At 42.1% G+C, this 7,853-nt stretch overlaps 1 protein-coding gene across 10 annotated transcripts in view; it reads left to right on the top strand.

Annotated features, from left to right (window-relative positions):
- CHRDL1 (chordin like 1) overlaps nucleotides 1–7,853 on the top strand; it is a 127,132-nt gene that overhangs the window by 52,334 nt on the left and 66,945 nt on the right. The gene's annotated exons all lie outside the window — the stretch shown is intronic.

The following is a 7,853-nucleotide window of genomic DNA, read 5'->3' as shown; positions in this document are numbered from 1 at the left end:
GCATTCCAGTCACGCCATATACACCCCCACTCCCAGAGGGCAGCCAGTGGCCACAGCAGAGGTCACCTCCAAAAGGCCAAGACCCTCATTAGACCCTCCAGGAGTCAGTTTCCTCTCTTTGGACTGCCCTGCCTGCTTTCTCTGTGCTGAGTTCAGGGAGGTAGATAAACCATGCTGTTCAGTTTAGCTTAAGAATCTCACTTGCCATGGACTCTCCAGGCAGTGAATCATTTTGAGCAAGCACTTAAGCAACTTTCCACTGAGTCATCCTGAGGACTGTCAGGTTCACTAATCCTGACATATACTGTGTATATCCTTTGTTCAGATCTTGTCCCCATCCTGATACTGGGGGGAGTCAGGGGTATAAACAACAGAACTTGAATAATGCGCTTGTTGGGAGTCCTTGTATTAGGGTTCTCTTTGCCTCCCTTTCTCCACAAAGGCCTGAAGCACTAACAGACTACTGCCAGTACCAGCTCTTGCTCTGTGTGTCCTTTTGACTATATAGATATAAGCTTATGTACTCACTGAGTGTCAGTACATGTTTGCATTTTTTCTAGATTTCCATGGATGTTTTCATTTGATTTCTTCTAGAGCAGGAGGCTAACCTTTTTTTCTTTTCTATAAAGTACCAAATTTTGCACATGCAGACTGTATGGTCTTTGTTGCAACAACTTATCCATTGTAGTGACACTTAACCACAGACTAATATGGAAATGAATTGGCATAGCTGCATTCCAATAAAACTTTATTCACAGAAACAAGTCATAATCAGATTTGGCCTACAACACCTGTTTTAGACACAACAGACTAATGGGTTAAATTAATGTGCTTAACCTAATTTAACATATCAGAGTTTCTCTGAATACCTGTGTGGGAAAACAATCATTCTCATCCATAATTTTTTAAGGAGGAGATATAGAAAACACAGGAATGTTTTCACCTTTTCTATTTCGAGAATCAAATTCCATTCATCTTGTAGTATTGAATACCTTGTAATAATAAGCATTTCCTGAATTGTGATGCAGTAATACCCTACAAATGTCAGGGCTTGAAACATCAAAAGGAAGTAAGTTTATTTTGAGTGTGACAATTAAACTTGCCACATGGGGTACCCACATCCTATATTTGAGCATCTGATTTGAGTTCTAGCTCTTTTGCTTCCCAACTAGCGTCTTGGTAATATGCACTCTGGAATGCATCATATGATGCTCAAGTACTGGAGTCTCTGCCACCCACATGAGAGACTTAGTTGGAGTTCCATTTTTCTGGCTTTGGCCTAACCCACTCGTGGCTGTTGTGTGCCTTTGAGGAATGAACTGGAGGATTCAAGGTCTCTCTCTCTCTCTCTCTCTCTCTTCTTCTCTCACATTGTCTCTGTCTTTCTTACCATGTCTCTCACTCACTCTTGCCCGTGTTCTTACTATCTCTATCACTCTGCCTTCCAAATAAAATGAAAAAAAATACAGCAAAGATTTGTATCATACACGATATGTCATTTTCCTTTTGGCTATGTCACTCTCACCGAGGGGACTCTGAATGACAGAGCTTTGCCATCTGGAATTAAGTTCCAGTGATATGGGAAGGAATATAGTAAAGTGTGCTTGGCTTGTTACAAATGCCTGCCCTGAAGTGATACAGATTATTTCTGCTCATTTGCAAGTCACCTATGGCTGTCATTTGACTTTTAGGGAACAGGAAAATGCAATGCTACTATATTCCTGGAAGGAAGACAATTGTAATACTAGTGCATAGCGCTAATGACATACACTTAAAACTCCTTTCAATGCTTATTCTTAGTAGTGCTTCTCAACTGTCATTTGGATTATCTAATCTGATTGTCTATTTTGCCCAAACCTGACAATGATAGCTTGGGGCCCAAAGCACCAAGGCAGTGATTATTCATTAAAATGCTGTTTAGACCAACCATGAACATGAAGTCTGGCCTCTGAGCCAGATTCTGCATACCACTGGATCCAAGGATTGATTGCCATTGGGCAGTAAGCCTGAGAACAATTGGACCTCCTATGCCTCTGGTTTTGATTTCACTTTGGTTTACTTTTAATGTGAATTTGCATCAGAAAGGGAGTGTTCAGCCTGTGCTGGGAAGTTCTTTCCCTGAGTGTGATGGAGAGCAGTTATTGAGATAGAGGAAGGACAAGGGACTAAAAACTAAAAAGTGTAAGTGAGGGCAATACAATATCATGGGAAAAATTGCAACCTGTGCTTTTAGGAAAGAGGATATATTCACCAGGATAAAAGAACTTACAAGGATCAGCTAATGTCGCTAACAATCCCAAAGTTTTATTGGCTAAACACCATGAGAGGAGCAGTGAGCAGCTGGCTGTGGGGAAGGAAGGGTTTGCTCCCTGTAGTTATTCAGGGAGCCAAAGCCCTTTCTCTTTGGTAGCCTCATCTTCTTGTAGGGATCAAAGTATTCCACTTTGTCCCTTGGTCTATTTTTTTTTTGAAGTGGAAAGTTGTGCAAGAGGCTACAGTGATCAAGCTTCTAAGGCTTCTACAGCATTTGTCACTGTGTTTCCATTGGCTAGAACTCATTCACATGGATTCCCCTATTTCAGTTGAGGCTGAAAAAAGCGCTGTAACTGAATGCCAGGGAGAGGGGGCAAAGATGAATTTGATGAGCACACAACACTGTGTATACCGCTGTATGCATGCGTTAAGCAGGGATGACTCCTTGTAGGAAGGGTTCCATTTAGCTGAGACTTTGTATTACAGAGTTAAGGTAAAACCAGTCCTCTGAAACCTGGCATCTTCTGTGTACTTCACAAGGCCTCTGGACCTACTTGCAAGGGCAGTTTACAGAGCTTGGGGTGAATGATAGGGAGGCTTGGGGTGAGTATGCCAGGGGCAGGATTGTAGAGGAGGTACCATTTAATAAAATGAAGCTCAGTAAACCTGGACCACTCAGTTACTTCCTAAACTGTTCATAAACTGCTCCAAGGATGGAAAAGAAAGCCATTAATTAGGAACTGTAAAACTAATCTTATTTCTCTTTTTGCCTTTACTGCCAGGCATTCAGAGTCATTTAACACTCACATACAATTATGCTGACTTATTCATTGATATTTCTTGTAGTTACTTCTTGATTCCGGTCTTCTGTGTTTTCATCCTTAATTACTTTGTGATATATTCTGTTTGTGAGTAGATTTGAAGACTAGCATTTGTGAAAAATGAGTTTTCTCTTGATATCATGACTTCCTGAGCAATCAATTTTATTTTTTTTAAGATTTATTCATTTTATTACAGCAAGATATACAGAGAGGAGGAGAGACAGAGAGGAAGATCTTCCGTCCGATGATTCACTCCCCAAGTGAGCCGCAACGGGCCGATGCGCGCCGATCCGACGCCAGGAACCTGGAACATCTTCCGGGTCTCCCACGCGAGTGCAGGGTCCCAATGCATTGGGCCATCCTCGACTGCTTTCCCAGGCCACAAGCAGGGAGCTGGATGGGAAGTGGAGCTGCTGGGATTAGAACCGGCGCCCATATGGGATCCCGGGGCTTTCAAGACGAGGACTTTAGCCGCTAGGCCACGCCGCCGGGCCCACTGAGCAATCAATTTTAAAGTGTATATTTTAGAGAAAATTGTAGAGAAAAAAGGTTCAGTTGTAAAACTAAAGAGCACATCAGCCCATCAAGAGAAGCTGGCACTCTAGTGTTTAACCTAAAGCTGTTAGAACTGGAATGGAGAGGCGCTTTGTGCTTCCCGTGCTGCCTCAATGTGTTTTGGCATAGTGGGATCAGCACATTTGTGTATATTATTTACTTTAGTCTCGGGTTCCTCAGCTACTCTGGGACCTTTGTTGTAGGAGTGCATTATATGATAGTTAGCAGTTGCCCTGGCTTCCATGCACTAGCTTCCAGTACCACTTTTCCCTATGCAAGATGACCAAAAATGTCTCAGACATCTCCAAATGTCCTCTTAGAGAAACAGTTGCCCCAAACTGAGAACCAATACTGTAGTCCTAAAATGTTTTTATTGTTTCGAATAGATACTTTCACTCATGCTGCTGTATAATTTGATGTATTTTGCCATTGCTTATAGAGATAGCAATTGGAGACAAAAATATGGGTGGCAAGAAGCACTGTTCTAAGATTGTCTACATTTATATTTCAGTGGGGTAGAGATGGAGGCAATGTGGGACAAACACCACATGTTTATGCAAAATACTGATTAAAAAGATTATCTCCTACTTGTTAACCTCTAAGAAGTTGACTAATTTCTAAGGCATTATTGCAGGTTCTGAACATGACAAACTCTAGAGCTGGATGCCCTAAAGCATCACTTTTCAAAGTTGGACATGTAAGTGGATCACTGGGTAGCTTCCTGCAGTACAAGAAGGGTTCAGTAGGTCTGGGTGCAAGTGTGAGATTCTTAATTTCTAATTAGCCCTCAGGTGACATGAATAATATTGGTCCCCATACCTTTTAGAGTTAGTTATCTCTGATAAGACAAGCAGAATATCTGGACATCATTTTCAGCTTCTTAGAAGGAATTGTTTTGTTCCAAGATTATTTCATAGGCCTAGTAACTAGTAACTTATGTACAATTTATTTAAGCATTCCCCCTTGAAAAGGAACCACCCAAGATGGGAACCTCCTATTCTCCTCAAGCATCCAAAACTGAATATGAAATGAATTAGTCAAGCATGTCCTTCCAATCAGTCAATTAATATTTTAGATCATTCAAAATGTATATGTGTCTGAGAGAGAATGGCTTCCTTATCTGTGGAAGCACCTAGAAGGACTTAAGAAAAGCCACAGTGTAAAAGATTCTATGTAGTTGACAGTTCGAATCTAGCTGTAATTTCAAATAATGCAACCCAGATTTCTAGAACAATGTAGTGAACTACCACTTCTGGGCACATAGAATTCCAGTTATGATTTGACCTCTTCCTTGTTTTAGTTCCCTCAGCTGTAACAAGAGTTGATGGCTATTCCTTTTCAGAGGATGACTGTAGGGAAAAAAAGAGCCAGTGAAGAAGAATCTGAAATTACGAACACAAAACGTGTTCAGTGGTAGCCCGGGTCATTAATATTAGTTGCTAATATTGGAGCAGTTAGTTTAATAATTGATATTGTGTTCCTTGCTTGCATTGCATTCCTATTAGCAACATCTCTCGCTGTGTGTGATGATTCTCAAACAGGAATGAGGTGGTGTTGGAATGAAGTCCCACGCAGTGCCTTAAATGCAGATTCTAGATGTCATCAGGCCCCAGCCTCCCACCTGTCCTTCCTTAGTTTAACTCACTGAATTCATAAGGGAGTGATACAGCTAACCACCCAAGTTTTTCAACTACCAGAGTCATGCAGTCATTTTTTAAAGATTTTTTTTTTTTTTTTGGAAAGTCAGATATGCAGAGAGGAGGAGAGACAGAGAGGAAGATCTTCTATCAGTTGATTCACTCCCCAAGTGAGCCGCAATGGCTGGAGCTGAGCCAATCCGAAGCCAGGAGCCAGGAGCCTCTTCCGGGTCTCCCATGTGGGTGCAGAGTCCCAAGGTTTTGGTCCTCAACTCCTTTTCCAGGCCACAAGCAGGGAGCTAAATGGGGAGCGAAGCCATCTGGATTAGAACTGGCACCCATATGAGATCCCAGCACGTTCAAGGCGAGGTCATTAGCCCCTAGGCTAATGCACCAGGCCCATGCAGTCATTTTTTTCCTCCTCCAGCAGATAAAGTATTGGTGTCCAGTATTATTTTGAGCAGTTCAATTTAATGGAATTCCAAGTCCGGAAGGAAAATTCTGAGGCCATGGCAGATAGTAGCTACCAACTGCATGTAATCTCTGGACTGATTGAAGCCCATTTGGCCATCACACCTACCAAGGGGTGTTGTGCAGGCAGCTCTTGCAGAGCATTGCATGAATACCCTGGGGTTAGACTGCTGGCTTCCTGCTCACTTCTGTGCTAAGGCACAAGTTTCCTTGTTCCTTATCTCACAACATGGTGAAATCTAGCCCCACCAACCCAAGGATGAAACAAATAAGCAATATACAAATCTCAGGACCTGACAGCAGGTACTTGCAGCTTCTTTGTGATCGGCCCTGGTCCTCCTTCCTTGTGGACTCTTTCAGAACTCTCAAATACCCTCACTGAGGGGGGAACACTTGCTGAGATGGGAGTCAGCTACCCCTTGACCTGTCCACATATTAAACCAATGTCCTTCCTTTACTGTAAAAGTTTGTCGTCGTTATTTTTATGTGACATTGGGAGCAGGAACCAAGCTTTGGGTAACAGTGTGTGGAGTTTGGAACTGCTGCCACCAGAAACAGTGATCTGCTTGCTCCCCATTTGAGATCCCCATTGGTATAAAACAATGATTGTTATCTTACACTGTTTAGCATCGGTATGCCGGAAGAGTCCCATTTTCCAACTGGAAATTTTTATTCATCTTTATCATTTATTTGCTCTTCACCTTGATTGCTTGAGGTGTAATCACCATCTTCTGGCAACCTGTAGAGAAGCTGTTTTGAATCAACTTTCCCTAATACCTTTCCTTTCCTTTCTCTGTAGTGTGCACTGTCATCTAAACTTATTCTCATCCACCAGGAACTCTTAGGTATGCTGCTTAGAAGATTTCCTAGGAGGAGATTCATGACAGTTGGGCTTTCCCTCTAGTAGTTCCCTGACATGGCAGATGAACTGCCTTGGTCGGTCTCCAGGAAGAAGTGGACTGCGCTTTCCTAATAGCATTTCCACTCTTCCAGCAGCCTGGAGCCTTCTGCTGCCCCCACCTTCCCTTGAAGCCTCTGCCAGTGGCCTCCAGGGACTACTTTTGTGAAGTCGGCTGTGAACAGTTTTCCAAATACAACAAAATGTGTGTTTGGGGATAAGCTTTCTCAATTAATCCTCAAATACTGAATGCCTCTTTTCTTCCTGTAATATGTAATGTGATAGCAATCAGCTCTTGCAGTCACCCTCTGACAGGTCCTGCCTCCAGCCTCATTGTCTCTCCTCCAGTCATCCCCAAACAGTCTTTTGAAAATGTAAATCTCATGAAATCACTTCACTGCTTAAATCACTTCCCTGGCTTCTCAACCTATACAGGAGGAAAAAAAAATGCAAATTCCTGGACTTGACTTCTTTGTATCCCCAGGTGCCTGATGTCATTGAGTTATTGTTGCAAGTGCCAATGTGTGTGGTTCCAGTTATTAGCACTGAACAGTCTTTCAAATGGGTGGGGAATGTTTTCTCTTGATTTATGGAGCTTGCTAATGAAACGAAGAGGAGAGACTTTTCAGCCACCTAGGGGAGACAAAGCAGGTCTTAGCTGAAAGTTGAGTGGGGTTAGGGGAAGGGTCCTATATTCAGTCATTAATTCATCTAAAGACTAGGCGTGGTGCAAGGCAGCACTTTCAAAATGTTGTTCTTGGGAGTTCATAGTTTTTATCCAGGTGAAAATAATAATAATAATACAATAATAATAATAATAATAAAAGAATATAATGGTTAAGTAAAATCCAAGGAATTGCTGAGCTGCAATTAAACAAATTTCTTCACTGTGGGATTTGTGAGAGCTCTAACATACCAAAAGGACATTGTGAGCATAGAATATGGACCTTTTCCCAACTTTATTTGAAGCACAGCATTTTGTTTTCATAGAGCATCTTGCAGAGCAGACTTGGGAAATGCTGGTGTAGGCAATACAATGGAATGCTTGACCAAACGCCCCACTGTCTCATCCAGATGCCTCACATTGTTTCTGTAAATGCTGCTTGAGGGTAGTGACTAATTTGTCCATTTCAAAGGGTCATTGACCTTCACAAAAAAAAAAAAAACCTGGTTCCCAAAGGATTACAACTAACCAAGTAATAGTAGAACTCATACTTA

This window comes from Ochotona princeps, chromosome X (assembly GCF_030435755.1).
Source record: "Ochotona princeps isolate mOchPri1 chromosome X, mOchPri1.hap1, whole genome shotgun sequence".
NCBI classification, from domain to species: domain Eukaryota; kingdom Metazoa; phylum Chordata; class Mammalia; order Lagomorpha; family Ochotonidae; genus Ochotona; species Ochotona princeps.
Note: the sequence above shows the minus strand (reverse complement) of the source record. Positions and strands in the feature narration are given on the sequence as shown.